At 40.9% G+C, this 15,809-nt stretch overlaps 1 protein-coding gene across 3 annotated transcripts in view; it reads right to left on the bottom strand.

The window, feature by feature from the left end:
* The window catches only part of CSGALNACT1 (chondroitin sulfate N-acetylgalactosaminyltransferase 1), a 158,225-nt gene extending 145,112 nt beyond the window's left edge, over positions 1-13,113 (bottom strand). Inside the window, exons 1-2 of one of the 3 annotated variants that reach the window (XM_012725017.1) lie at positions 13,082-13,113; positions 9,483-9,573 (exon numbers count right to left, since the gene is read on the bottom strand). The gene's annotated coding sequence lies outside the window, so the exon portion shown is untranslated. Of the gene's footprint in view, positions 1-9,482; positions 9,574-9,746; positions 9,832-9,903; positions 9,988-13,081 lie in introns of those variants that run through there. The other 2 variants (XM_004682293.2, XM_012725016.1) reach the window with 2 other exon arrangements.
* Between the last annotated feature and the right edge of the window lie 2,696 nt (positions 13,114-15,809).

Below are 15,809 nucleotides of genomic sequence, written 5' to 3'. Positions count from 1 at the left end.
CTGCGCCACCAGGGAGGGCCCAGGGTCAGAATTCTAAACTCTCAACACTAGCAACAGACTGTGAGCTAGGGTCAGTTCCACACGTGGACCCCTTTATGAGCAGCATTAGAAAGAGGCAACTAAAAAAGTCACAGACAGGTATTCTGCTGGTGGTGACAAAAATATTAATATAATACTACCATCAATACCATATTCTAGCCAGTGAAAACATCACAGATTTAGGATTTCTATGGGTTGTTACTTGAGTCTGAGTAACTTAAGAAATAGAGTTCATCCAAGTAAACACAAAATGAATACTGTAGCTCATATTCTACCAAAATACTGATTGCCCAGGTATAAACATGAGCCACCAATAGTACCCACGGCGGTTTGCCAATGCACTCAGTCAATAAACCTGCTGAGCATCACCTATATTCCAGGCAGTGTGTAAAGAGTTGGAAATACAGACATAAACAAGAAAGAAAAGTCCTTACCCTCGGGGAGCTTTTGTTCCAAAGCTTTGAATCCAAATACTGCACCAATTAATTGGATTTTTGTCATTTCCATTTTCATCCAAGGTTTATTCATTTGAACCTCCTAGGTGTCTTTGCCCACACAAACCTTGTGATCAGAGAAATGACCTGAAATGACTCGGGGAAGTTCTGTGGGTGGGATGAACCCCAGACAGTCAAGCAGGGGCCTCCGCCCTAACCGCACTTACGCATGTGACTTGTGCGGACCCTCCGTCCTTATCTGTTAAACGGACTCAGTTAAGTCAGACACAGCATAACCTTGGGGGGCAATTTGATTGACGCTGAGTGGGCCCCGGAAAACTGAATGCCTTGCGCCTTACAGGACAAGCCTGGCCCCAGGCATGGAGTTGACAGAGCCAAACTGGGAGCGAGGCTTCGTGTAGCTGCACACTCAGCTATAGTCAGGGCGCCAGGCCTTTCTATTCTTTAAAGGCTTATTGAAGGCGTTATGCTCCAGTTTCCGTACGTTTGGAGCAAGGCGATGTGTCTTAATCCAGGGATGTGTCTTTGATGGGAGAGTCATCTGTCAAGATCCTCTGTGCCAAAGTCCTCACACTAGGCAGGCAGGGAGCCTGTGGTTCTTATTCTAAGGCACCCAGATTTTTAAAGCAACTCCTAATTCTTATCAGGAAATTCTTTTCATAGCTAAAGTTCAAATACATAAAACTAAAATTACGTCAACCCAGTCTAACTTCTACTAGACTCCAGCTAATTTGCACACTTATTGTATCTTGTTGCTCAAAGATATAAACCTTATTACTACTCTGGTTTGGAGAAGATTTATAGCATTCTCCCAAAGCCAGAGTGGATAATGCTAAAATATTTTACAAGCAAATCATTAATCCATAGAAAATAGGCAGCTGGCGAGGAAGAGAAAAAAAGAGAACCAAAACAAAAAGTTAAGTAGGGAAATCTTATCAAATAAACAATGCAATTAAACAGCAGTTCTCTTCTTCGCTGTTAAGTAGAGTGTAATGCAATATCATCTAAATCAATTTCTCTAGCTGAGTCATCATAAATGAAAGCAGGAATTTTATTTTTTGCCAAGTAGGTTGAAATCTCTGCCTTCTGTCTGTGTTCGGTGAAATTATAATCTTGCTCCTAATCTAGTCTTAAGGCACATATTTAGAGGCTTAAGGATACAGGATTATAAAACATTCCAGAAAGTCCTTTTACATAGACCAGTAACTCCCAAAATCTGCACAAAGGCTCTGCCAGACAGCAGAGGGAACCCAGGCTGATGCCTTTCAATATTTTGTAATTTCCAGCAAAACACAGTGTGACCAGACTTCTGCTGGACATGACACAAATTACTATTCCAGGTAGTTCACACTATCAATACTAGACTGAGCTACATTCCTTTGGTTGAGATCACTTCTTTGTGACCTTTTTCAGCAGTTACTGTGACAAAAAGCAACTGCTGCACATAGGAAAGGAACCCACATCCATGGCTTCAGAGGTTAAACATGGTCAGAGACACACACGCCATTATTAAGTCACTGAGACTTTTTAAGAATGAAAAATTTTAAAGACTATTGTTTTTCTTTCAGTGTATCATGCTTTGTTTTGTTTTTTTCTCAAGCAACTAACAACTTGCTAAGACATAAATGTTCATAAGCTAGTGGATCACACACACCATTTACTAAAAAATTGTTGTTTGTTTTTCTAACAAGGGATTTTGGAAAAATTAATGAGACACTAATGGGACCATAAACAGAAGTTAACATTCTGACATAAACATCTTAATCAATCTCCAAAACAGCACAGAGAACAGGAAAGTTTCTTTTTCGGAGAGTAAATATTTGAATAAAACAACCTGCAGCTTCTGGGCAAGGTAAAGTGGCAACAGCAGCTGTGGGGTGCCTGTGGAAGGGTCAGGACCCCAGGTCATCAGCGCCCCAGGTCGCTACATGGTATAGACATTGCCACCAAGGAACACCACGGACAAAGATCCACTATGGTGCCAGGGTGGCAGTGTAGGCAGGGAGACACACTAAGGAGACCAGGGCAGTCGTTCCAGTGGAAAGTGGTAGAGAAGAACCTGAGCTAACTCCAAGTGGTACCAAAGAAGGGGGCAGGCGAATTTGAGAAGGGGTGGGCAGAATGATGTCACAAGGCAAGAGACTGCAATGAAAATGAGGTGAAAAAAGTAAAGAAGTCAGGGATAACATCCAGATCTGGCTTGAGGAACTGTGAGCAGGAGGACTGGGCTGGGGACAGAATGGAGGGTGCTGGGGACATGTGGCACGAAGAGGGATCTGACTGGGGGTACAGATTTTGACGTGTGCAGAAAATGGATGAATATTTTCCATGTAGACCAGAAGAAACTCTACAGATGATATAGAACAAGGACTACACAATGATAAAGTAAGGAATGTCGACATGTAAGGGGTAGGAAATAAGGCTACAGAGGGAGAGCGAGGAAGCAGGGAAGAACTAGAAGAGCTCATTATCCCCTTATATAAGCCAAAGGAAGTTAGCATCAAGGCGGGGGTCAAAGATCAAAAGCTGAGTTAAGTAAGTAAACTGATATCAACAACCTGATTTTCTAAGTACTGAAGGAAGGGCCATGATGCCCTGCATGAAATTGAAATGAAACAATCACACTGAAAGTGAGATGAACAATAACAGTGAGACAGGAAACATACAACATGATCTAATAATGTAAGATGATAAAACACACACACACACACACACACACACACAACCAGCCCACAGGCTCCTAGTTCATCTGTACCATGCCAACTTTAGGCCATGACACTAAGATAATGCTCCAAAGCTACAGAGAAGTGATTAGCTCTCTTTGCTGCAAAATCATTATAAAAGTCAAAAGTTTTGGGGCCCGCCGTGGTGGCACAGCAGGTTAAAGCACAGCACTAAGAAGCTAAAGCCACTTCAGCATGAGTTCAATCGCCGCCCTCCCTGGAGAGGTTCTCACATGGCACAGAAAGACCTCTCCTGACCTGCCTGCTGCTCCCCCTCAGCAGTGTATTTCGTTGATCTGCTCCCCACTCGGTCTCTGGTGAAGCCTCTCACCACCCCACACCTCTGGCCTGTACCCCAGTTCTGTATGAATAAATAAATCTTTTAAAAAAAGTCAAAAGTTTTAAATCGTGCAATGGTACTGTTTTCTTATAATTGAGAAATCAATGACATAATAATAGCATTATTTTAGCTTTAGATGAACAAAATAATGATTTTTATATGTGTGTGTGTGTGTGTGTGTGTACATGGAAATAATCAACACAATAAATCCAGATAATACCACACATGACTTCAAATCTTGTGATGAAAACTTTTAAAATCTACTCTCTAACTGTATTTCAAAACTATAATATAGCCACCTGCTGCTCATTACTGCCCCGTGACTGATTTACCTTAGACTGAAGGTTTATACACCTTTCCACTACCTTCACCCAATTCCCCCCACATCTGGCAGCCATCTGTGTTTGTTTGTTTGGTTTTCTTTTTAGAAGTCAATGGAAATCACATAATGGAACTTAATTTAATTTTAATTCAATCTGTTATTTCCCCTGTCAGGACCCCTGTTGCTTGGCATATATCCCGCAGGCTTGGGACAAGGATAGCTATTCACATGTTTCTTAAACTTAGAAAACACATTATGGATACAAGCAATCCTGCCTGCTGGTTTTTATTACATATGGGATTTGGATTCTCCTACCAATTCCATGGGACATTCTTCCAACTGCTCCTTTCCTACTTAGTTGATTTCCATTTCTAGCCACCAAGAACCATAAATAATATCTAACATTTAATTTGCCAAGCAACAGATTTTTTAAATTAACAATCATTTATACCCTAAAAGAAAAATTACTTTAAATTGTAATAAGAAAAAAAGGCTGAAATTTCAAAGGGTTATTTCTTTAAAGTTAAGTTTTGACTCTTTGAAAACATCACCTTATTTTTTTCATGTCTTTGTTTTTCTGACACCTTCACCAGAAACTGTTTCCAAACCAAGAACTAGCATTTGGTAGCCACAAAGTGCATCTTAGCCCAACCAATTAATATACCTCAATATATGTCTGCTGAGCTGAATATATGAAACTCTTTATCAAAACATTTAAATATAAACATTAACTAAGGACCACATTTTAAAAAATAATATAATAGTATACTTTTACATCATTTTGCATCTTTTTCCATCTCAGTTGTAATCCCCGTGGGTTTCCCATCACCAAAAAATCCCATGTGCCATCACCATAGTCCAGTGCACTCCCCCACCCCCCATTTTTAATCCCATTCCCCACTCCACCCTGTAAAATGTAAAATTTCAGACCCTAACAGTCTCTGATATATAGCTGGTCATTATTATTATATTATTTTCTCCCCTGAAAGGACCGCATTTTTAAAAAGAAGTTTAGGGGAAAAATGTAAAGTATCAACATGCATAGCAATTTTCTCAGTAATACGGATGAATTTTGTTTTGTTTTGTTTTTTCTAGTGGCCTGAACCATCATGTTTATGATGTTAAAACAAAGCTTAAGTAAAACTGCGCTGGAAGTGCCCATTTTCCACTTCTAATTTTCCTGCCCACTTTCCCCTCAACCTTCTCCCACAGCTCCATCGGATCACCACCTCCCCTTCTGAGCCAACACACACCTAGGGTGAAGAGGCTCGTTTCATTCTAAATTCTTCAGGAGAGATATTGCACAGAGGGTCAGAAGCTTGGAATAAAAAGAGAACTGCTTTCCAAGTGTTAGCTCAACATTCTGAACGTATGCTCTTTCAAGCACCAGAGTGCTATTTACAGTTCTAGTGCGTTGGTTCTCCCCATGACGGGTCCATTAGTGTGATGAAAAAAAGGCAGAAGTAGCGGTTCCCGATGAGCAATCAGACCAAACCCTGGGGCTTGTCACGCCCTCTGCTGTGACAGAGCAAATATTTCTGCTCTTAATCATAAAAATAATTTTTTAAGTGCCACACAAATATTTTTCAATGAGCAATAAGATCCTATTATCTTTGTGGAAGAAAAACAGGTGAGGAAGTGGGTAGTTTTGAGTCAGATTTTAATTGCAAATGCAGGCAACAAGAAGAGGCGTAACAAGGTCGAAAATTAAATTCCAAACATTTACCAACATAAATAAAATGTTTCTGTTACAGAAGACATTTCCAGATAAAAAGTGATTTTAAAATCTTAGCAAATGGAAAATAAGGCTCAAGGAAAATTCCCAAGTCAAAGGAATTCTTTTCAGCTGCTTTTACTAATAAAAGGATAATTACCTTTTTAAAATCAAGGTCTGTTTTTTAATTATGCTGAAATACATATAACATAAGCATTACCATCTTAACCCTTTTTTAGTTAAGTTCAATAGTTAAGTATTTACATTACTGTACACTCAATCTCCAGAACTTCTTTACCTTGCAAAATTAAAACTATACACCATTTAAAGAATGCTTCATTCTTCCCTCCCCCGGCCTGACATCCACCATTCTACTCTCTACCTCTATCAATGTGCCTCTTCTAGATACCTCATAAAAAATAAATTGGATCCTGGACAGCATTTTGTCTTTTTGTGACTGGCTCATTTCCCCCAGCATAATATCCTCAAGTTTCCTCTATGTTGTAGCATATGTGAGAACTTCCTTCCTTCTTTCTTGAGTCGGAATACTATTTCATTGTATTTATATAGCTCTCATTTTGTTTACCCACTCTTCCATGGATGTACTTGGGTTGCTTCCAACCTTCTTTGACTTACTTTTTATAAACAACTTATTTAATGAGGTAGGCACCAGTGCTGGAATCAGGCTACCTGGGTTCAAATCCCCTCATCTCCATAGTAGCTCAGAAAGCACACATGTTAAAAAAGAAAGAAGAACAGTCCCTCCCTGGTGGCACAGCGGGTTAAAGCACAGCACTGAGAAGCTAAAGCCACTTCCGCATGAGTTCAATTCCCGCCTGCCCCGGAGGTGACCACATGGCTTGGCAGACCTCTCCTGACCCGCCTGCTGCTCCCCTCAGCAGTGTACTTCGTCGATCTGCCTGTTCTGTTCCCCACTCTGTCTCTGATGAAGCCTCTCACCACCCCTGAGCCTCTGGCCTGTACCCCAGTTCTGTATGTACAAATAAATAAATCTTAAAAAAAAAAAAAAGGAGAAAGAAAGAAGAACGTAGAGAAGAGACAGGCTCAAGGTCAAATGCTCGCCAAGTTAAAATAATGACTCTGCTAGGTTCTGGTGGGGGCTTCCAGAGACCAGAAATTCACTCAACCATTTGCTTGTGAATATGAACATGAACAGACATATGGCAGGTACTGATGATACTGAGAGAGCCTCTTCAAGGGCAGCATCCACCAACAGACAAACAGCTCCAGGTGACTAAGGGACACTGGGGGAAGTAAGGAGAAAGAGGCACAATGGCAAGGCTTACCCCAGGGGGCTGGGGGAGGCTTTCCAGATGAAGACCCAGAGAAGGAAGGGAGTCAGGAGGCCACAGAAGTCATTGCACTGAGGTGACACAGGGCAAGATGAGGTGAGAAGCTAATTTCAGGCTGTGTTGGAGGAAAGACATAACGTGATGAAAAGGGAATATCAACATGCAAAGCCCCAAAACTGACTAAAAAAGTCAGAAATTAGGCCTAATGAAGTGCCAAGCAATAGAAGGCATGCCTCACAGGTGCCTTGTGAGTCTCCTGGCCCTTGCCTGAAGTAGTTTCATCTGTTAAAAACAAACTTTAGCTCAGGAGCATAAATTAAAATCATAGCAGGGAAAGCTGACACTCATTAAAAGCTTACAGACTTTACAACTCATTCTATTAAATGGATATTTTTTTCAAAGTCTAAAACATGCCCCAAAGAAGGCTACCTTATAAAATACAATGACTCGACTTAGTTCTCTGGATTAGCCATTATGAACAATGTGCCAGGTCACTGCCTATTACTATTCGCTTATAATACCTGCTCCCTTCCAAAAAATGTTTGAACTAAAGACCGTATCATGTTGTTTAGCTGTCATCTTTCCTGGGCTCTTAAAACCACAAAAGAACTATAAGGTTATCTACCTAGAGAGTTTCTATTCCACACATACTACAAAAGGAACTAAACAGATCACCAAAATGAGCCTTTAAGAAAAGACCACTGAGACCAGATAAGGAAGGTCTGTGCCCAGCTCAAGGGCCACTGTGCAAAGTCATGACAGTGCAAAAACACGTGTCAGCAGAGTATGTAGAAGAAGCCAGGACAAAGAGGAGGCAACTTTGGGTTGGGACACCCCACTATTCACTCACTAGTACATTCACTCCTTTCTTCAGTGCTATGTGAGTGCCAGGAGATATCCAGGAAGGCTGCTGCTGAAGGGCCAGTACAAGTTCCTTTGGTGGGAGGAAGAAAGTATTACAGGTAGAAAGATGTTCCAGTCCCTGAGACTATAAAGGACTGAGTATATAAGGGGCAGCTTCTGAAAGACCAGCCTTCCCAACTGAGCACTACTCATGGGCAGCCTTGACCCCTAGAGATACCTCCATCTCTGTACAGCACTGTGGCTGCCACTAAAGCCCAGCCCAGACTGTCCCTCCTAGCTTTTTGCCATCCATGTATCCCCTGTCTTTCTACTCCAATAGCATCATCTTAAAGCACAAACATCCTCGAACTTTGTATTTGCCCAAGTAAACCTTAACCAACTCTTGACTTTTCTTCTGTTCTGTAAAGTTTACTTTGATACTTTTCTACCATTATCTCAAGGTTTTAATAATTATGATCTGCTGACATTGTTCTTGTTGGTATCATTCAAGTCATTCTCAAAAGCATTAAACATCACAAGATGGAGATAAGAATAAGTCCATATCCCCTCAAGTTGGCTCTGAATCACGAGGCCCCTTTGCCACTTGAGAAAAGAATATGTGAAGAATTAATTCCTTGGTTACTTTTGTTTGTTATTAACTTTTGGTCAAGGTTTTTCTTTTTCTATTATTACGAATTCAAATATATCCCTTTTAAATGTCACACACGATTGTTTTAGTACAAAACAGTTCATTAATGCAAATCAAATAAAGTACTTTGCCTTCTACTCTTTTATCACTAACACGTAACAAAAGCAAAGTCAAAAACTAAAAAATCATGAATAAAACTCTTATACAAATTTGTTAAAGGAAGAGGAAAGGACAAAGGACCTTCTGAAAGATATCTATGTGCTAAGCACAGCTTACCTAATTTCACTTTTATATCTACTGAATCATTTCTAAGGAAAACGGAAAACTAAAAACAGCTCTGTAAAGAGAGAAACCATATATACAACTTCCCATTTCATATTGAAGCATTTCAACATTAATGACATCCCTAAGGTTCTTGGTTGTATCAAAGATAATAAAATATCATATTGCAAAGAGACTCAAAATTACTGGTTTCAGAGCAGAACTAAAACAACATTTCAGAGATTTACATTTGTCCCCAGACTAAAACCAACTATCTCATTCATTAGAGTACTACTCTTAATGAATTCTAGAAAGTACACCCCTAAACTGTTTCAATTGGAAAGAAGGGTCACACTTCAGCTTCCTAAACCATTTTTATTTAAATAATTACTTTGTGGCATGGTCAAAATTACAGTATCCATTTGATTATAAGCTAAACATTGAGAAGCTTTAATAATCTGTCACAACTTCCAAAAGGAGAATAAATGTTCCTACTCAAGTGAACTTTTTTTTTTTCTCAAAGAACTATGTAGCTCTTCAAACCATATTACTGGTTTAAGTCATTTGCCACTTGGAGAGGAGATAAATTCTGATGAAGCTGGTAAAGCTAAATACAGATCACAGAAAGTAAAGGATTCAACGCAGACAAATAATTGTATTACTTTGGAAAAGTATTAATATCTTGAAATAATTTGCTATAACCAAACTATTGGAAATAAAATGAAATTTAGCACAATTTCAAACATAACCAGAATACTGACAACAACTGGGACCAGACAAAAGTCGGCTTCATAGGTCATTCATAGTTAACAGATTCACTTACCTGGAAGTATAAGAAAAGATCAGGAAGGAGCTACATCATTCCTCCACTGGATAAAAATTATCTCGGCTTGTCTCCTTGAAGTGAAAGGAACCTAAAACATAAGAGTAAAATAAAGTGAAGTGAAAACAGGCAGTCCCTGTGAATTTCCATGTCTTAAATTTAGACGCGATTACAAAATAATAAAATTTTAAATCATGTTAGATATAAAATATAATTCATCCAAAGTATTGCCCCTCTCAAATTAAGCTATTTTCCCCTCCCTACTTTAATTAAGCAAGATGCAAAATGTCTTTAAAAAATAATGCAAGATGTTTAAAAAAGAATCAAGGTTGAAAATAAATGGTGAGAGCCATGTCTAATTGTGCGTGAAAGCAAATCAGAGTCACAGTCACTTGAGAAAGAAGCCCACTAAAAGGCAAACCTCGTAGCAAAGAAACGAGCCCGCCAGCCCCGCGCTGTGCCCAACTCGCCGGTCTCAGGGCTCCCCGCACCGAAGTCACCGGGCTTCCAGGCTGGGGACCGAGTGAGAGTGCTGCCCCCCTCTGAAATGAACGCGTTTCGCGCCACCACTCTGTGATGGTTGCACGGAAAGAAATGTTAAAAAACAGAAAATTCTCATGGACGTTTTCCCCAAGGGAAGGAAGGAACCCGCGGGCTTCGAAAAGCTGCAAGGCAGCCAGGACCGTCAGTGATCAGACACGCGGGGGCTCGTGGGCAGCGGGGAGCGCCGGGCTTCAGGGTGGCCGGGAATCTACCCGAGGAGCAGAAGCTGGTGGACAGGTGCGCTTGCTCTTTGCTCTCACCGACAGGCGAGCGCGCCCCGCCCCGCCGGCCCCCAGCCCAGCCTCCATCCGTCCTAGTGCAGTTTGCACGGTCCCCCTCCCTGCGCCCCCACCCCAGCCCGCACTGTAAGGCGGGATACAGCAGGATACAGCAACCCTTTAGGAATTCCATTGGAGGACACGGATGTGTCAAGGAGGATTCTAGCAGCAGGGGGGGAAGGCAGAGGCAGGAAGAGATGCAGCAAAGCCACTCTGGAAGCAAAGGCAAGGGAAATAATTTTGGAAAGGGACTAAGCCCGCCTGTTAATAAATAAGTTTTAATAATGTCATCTTTCAGCTCATTAAGATTGAGTCGTCGTCTCCAAGAGTTTTCATGATTTCATCCCCTCTGTCTTTATAAATCAAGTAATAGCAACAACTACAAATTTAATACTTGTTGTTCCTACTTCACATGCCGGGATATAAGGGATCCCGAATGGCTATCCAAGACCTCTGTGCTCGGGACTGCGGTCACCAGTGCCCCTCTCCATGGAATGGCCTTCTGGAGAGCAAAGTGCGTTTATCAGTTTGCTCTGGCCTTCACCGAAGCCTGAACATGCTCTCTGAGGTACTGACATTAACAAGATGTGTAAGGTGTGTCGCCGCAGCCGTAAGCAGTCCACTGGTGCCCACATATTCTTACCAGTTGACTGTGGGTTTCACGTAAAGGCAGGCTGGGCCGGCCTGGGCCGTGTCTCATGGCCCCACGTTGGCGCCCTGCGCTGCGCATGCGGGTTTGCTGGCTTCTTGGCTTTGCTCTCACAACCCACTTCCGTCTCTGCCCAGCTAATTAATCTATGTCTAAATGGAATTGCATTTGGCAGAAAGGCAGCCATGCCAAAGTGGAATAATCACTTGGCCCCGAATTTGAGTTGTTTCCCATCCTTGACAACAAATAATGTTACTCCGGGGCCTGCAGGCCAAGAGTTGGAGCAAGTTTATAGTCCGGCGTTTCAATCTCCTAATCTCAATCCCCACCACGGAAAAATCTTCTTTTCTGTCTTTCAACATGAAGGGGCAACTTCGGAGGCTACACCACTGGCATGGCCTTTATGGACAGCCTTCATGAATATTCTTTGCCATTTAAATAAAAAGAGGGACACTTCACCTAGTCCCAAAATACCATGTGTTTTAATAGTGAAATTAAATAGACTATAAAACTCATACCTGCATGTGATCGCTAATCTAATTTGTGCTTCTCATGTTCTAGAAGATGGGTATCCTGAAGAAGCTATTAAAGGAAAAGGAGATAGGTGGGCGAAACCACTAGCAAAAAATCAAGGTGAAAGGGGTATAAGCATGGTGGAAAATTACAGCAGGTGAACCTCAGGTATGTTAAGGAGAAGTGGGTATGGTCAATGGACACATCCCCCACAAAGAGAAAAGACCTCCCTCCACTGTGCTGGCTGCATGATGGGTTCCTGCAGTTCCAGCAATCCCATGGATACCCGTATTACTATTGCCCTTTGACAAATGTGGAAAATAGGCTAAAACTAAAGGTGTACAGAAAATTCCCCTGTTAGTGTATGGTCAAGTCAGGATTCTTCTGCCTTTAGAACTGAAACTCTCCAAAGAAAAAGGGAAACAAGTGTTTTCTTTTTTTAGCTATGCTTTACCTACAGTACTCATCCCATCCTTACATGTAGTTCTCTAATTGAGAGGCTTCTTAGGATGGAGACTGCATTAAAGTGGTGGCCAAGCAGATTTAGTGCTGGCATCCAAGCTCTGCAAGAGAGGCCTTGGGAATACAGGCCCCCATTCCTAAATCCCTCATCCTTCAAAAGAAATCACAGTGAAAAGACACTCTTGGACAAGCCTTCCTGAGTATCAAAGAACTAGACAATAAGAATGTGCTAAAAATAAGTTAAATGCAGGAAGCAACTGCAGACACATAGAACAACAGAGTTCTTTGTTTTTGTCCAACTCAGCAGTTCTCAACAACACCCCCCGTGCTTAAGTATTTGAGTCTAGGTCCCCTCTTCTGTCACCTGACATTCAAAATGTTCGTGATAATTTGGCATAGAGAGGGAGGATTATGAAGGAATTTATGTGACGAGTGTTGGTTATAATAAAAAGTGGGCAAGAAAAGACAGGACGAGTGTATGAAAGTGGCTGGGAGAACATCCAAGGAAAAAAATCACAGAGTGGGTTTTGAACATTTCCCAGTTGGGATTCTAAAGAATGGGAAGTCTTCTCTACCCCACTCCCACAGTAATAGAGTTTAACATAGTTCAATTAACAGTATCTCATAAATAAGTCAGCTTTTAACCAAGTTAAAAGAAAACCACCAAAACTCATCACCTGAAAAGAGCAATGAAATATTGAAAATTGGTACATTGAAATCAATTATAGTTTAGTGACCTAGAAACCCATTCTATTTGATGTACATTTAAGAAGGGAAAGTTGGCAGCATTTTGATTCCCAAAGACCTTCAAAAATCCAAATGGTCCAGCCCTCCCTGGTGGTGCAGCGGGTTAAAGCACAGCACTAAGAAGCTAAAGCCATGTCAGCATGAGTTCCATCCCCACCCCGGAGGTGACCCACAAGGCACAGCAGACCTCTCCTGACCCACCCATTGCTCCCTTCAGCAGTGTATTTCGACACTTGGCCTGTTCTGCTCCCCACTCTGTCTCTGGTGAATCCTCTCACCACCCCTGCACCTCTGGCCTGTATCCCAGTTCTGTACGCATAAATAAATGAATCTCAAAAAAAAAAAAACACAAAAACACACAAATGGTCAAACAGACAATACCCTTCCATGTGCCTGAAGTTCCTTACCTTCAAATATGTTTTTCTTTTTTTGAGTCTTTAGTTCATCTACACACAAGTCTCTGAAATGTGAAAAATAAAAAATATATGAAAAAACCCTTTCGTCATTACTGTGCCCAAAATAACAAATGAGAAGCACCACAATGGAGCAGAGTGGATGTGCATCTGCCAGCTTAAAGCTTCCTGATAAGATTTATTCTGTACATGTGTGGATAATATCTATGTTTTAAATCTTGATGGTAATGGTTTTTATGTGTATAAATCAATGGAGTCCCTCTATGTTATGATACGGAAGACAGAACAGAGACAGTGCAGCCAACTTCTAAAGTTACCTTTCTCTGACTATATTTCAGAAAAGAAAGTACCCTTGGATGCAACACACATTACAATTGTATGTTACTATAATCATAACCACATTCCTTCCACATTAAATAGTTCTACTGAAAATAGTATATTTTAGTGCACAACTAATTTTAAAACACATGTATTCTTCCCTGAAAATGTTCTTCTGTTTAACTGTGAAATGAAAATTAGCATTTCTGTGCCTAGGCTAGTGTGTGCAGAAGCAGATCAAATGAGAAGGTGTCTCTTTTTTATTCCCATTCTTTCCACTAAAGTAGGTCACTTATTTTCTTCGCTTTAATTTCTCAGTCTGATAAATGGGGATGATCTCAGATACTGTTAGGAGAAGTACCAAAACTCTGAACAAAATTATGTCAGTAAATTATTTTAATTCTCTTCTTAAATGAATGGGTCTATTATTGCCTCCGAGGGCATAAAATAATGTTTCCTTATGCTCTGAGGATTTGCCAAGTGTCTCCCAACCTCGGCAGTAAGGTCCCTGTGAGCGCCCTGCACAAGTCTTCACACTGTCAACATGTAAACCACCAGCACGACAGAGAATGAAATGACTCACATGCTAAGCAGACATACAAATAGTATGCTATTAGAGCATAAAGAAAAATAAACTAATTTGGGCTGGAGAAAATCAGACTTATATCTAGTCTCCAGGAAAAAAACTAAATTGCTCTGCTTACCACTGGTTGTGAGACCAATAATACAATCTTTCTCCTAAATCAGTTGAGATCCAGACAGACGGTTGATGTACCTCCATAAAATAGAGCTATTTTCCAGCACATAGGCTGCAGTTTCACAGTTACATTCACCAGCAATGTTCCCTTTATTAGACACCCTCTCCCAATAAATGCCTCCGGGCCAGCCCTGCCCTGTTACATATTGAAGCTGCCTGGCAGTGCTGGATACCACACAGATGCTAATGAGGCATGAACAGAATTCAAGAGATCTGTGAAGAACAAGAAACTTGGGTTTTCATCTGTTTTGGATCGAATGTGTCCCCCTCAAATTCATATGCTGAAGCCCTATCCCACTGTGATGGTATTTGGAAGTAGGACCTGTGGGGAGTGATCAGGGCTAGAGATGTAAGAACACAATGGGAAGATCCTCATCAGAACCCAGCTATGCTGACACCCAGCTATGATCCTGCACTTCTGGCCTCCAGAATCATGAGAAATAAAATGATGTTGTTGCTAATCACCCAGGTTAAGGTGTTTTGTTACAGCAATCCCAGGTTATACATTACTATGAGACTTTAGATAAGTTCATAACTTGAGTCTCCATTTCCAGCTCTGTAAAATGAAGAGGTTGTACCAAGTCAGTGAATCATAATAAGGGAGGGTAAGTTTTATCTACTGTCTCCCCTTCATGCTGAGATGCCCCGGGTGGACAAAGATATGAGAGAGATACACAGTGAACATGGAGATGAAGATGCAGCTTTAGACTTAGATGTTAAGACTGTGAAAGGAAACTCTGTAAGTTCTTATAAAATTTAAGGTTATGACCTCCCTAGTATAAAGATTTTAATATACCAATTAAAAATGGGTAATTAAACAGGGGGGTGGGGAGGGAAGTGCACGGGATTATGGTGATGGCACACAGGTGACTTGGTGATGGGAAACCTGCGGGGATTACAATTGAGATGGAAAAAAATGTACAAAATGATGTAAAAATAAACTGTTATAAAATAAAAAAATGGGTAATTAGACAATCAAATAAACCAAGACCAAATGGCCATTAGCCAAATGTCGCCTCTCATCATCAACCTTCCATCACAAAGCCAGTGGAGAGAGCAGACAAACACTACTCTCCATTCAACAAAGTAAACCCATCCCCAAAGTGGACACAATACTCAAGAAGAATAACATATCAAGGATGCAATGTCCCAGGTAACAGGGACCCTTACCTTATACCTTACATACCAACACACCAGCCCCAACAAAACAGAAGTCACCCATCACACAAAAAAATGATAAAAGTGTATATTTCAGAAATCCAAGATCGAGTTCCAGTTCTGCCATTAAATTATACTGTGACCTTGGGCAAGTCACTTACAAAATGAAAGTTTGGTCGAGAAAATCTCCAGTTATCTGCCAGTGCAAAAACTGCATTTATTTTTCTTGTTCTACATAAAAATCTGCTACCAGAATTCTTGTCTCATCTTTAAAGTCAGTCTATCCATTACAGGCTCAGTTTTTAAATGATCACTTTCCCAGACTTCTCAGGCAAAGAGAACATTTAGGAAAACTGCCCAAAACACAAGTTTGAGATGCACAATGAGTAAAGTTTGCTTTCTCTGGCTTCTTTACCATTCTTTCTGGCTAACTCCTACCCTCTATACTGCCAAGTCTCCATACTTCTGGCACTGATGCCTGATCAATCC

This window comes from Condylura cristata, unplaced genomic scaffold (assembly GCF_000260355.1).
Source record: "Condylura cristata isolate star-nosed mole 26May11 unplaced genomic scaffold, ConCri1.0 scaffold00014, whole genome shotgun sequence".
Classification (NCBI taxonomy): domain Eukaryota; kingdom Metazoa; phylum Chordata; class Mammalia; order Eulipotyphla; family Talpidae; genus Condylura; species Condylura cristata.
This window is presented reverse-complemented; position numbering and strand designations above follow the sequence as displayed.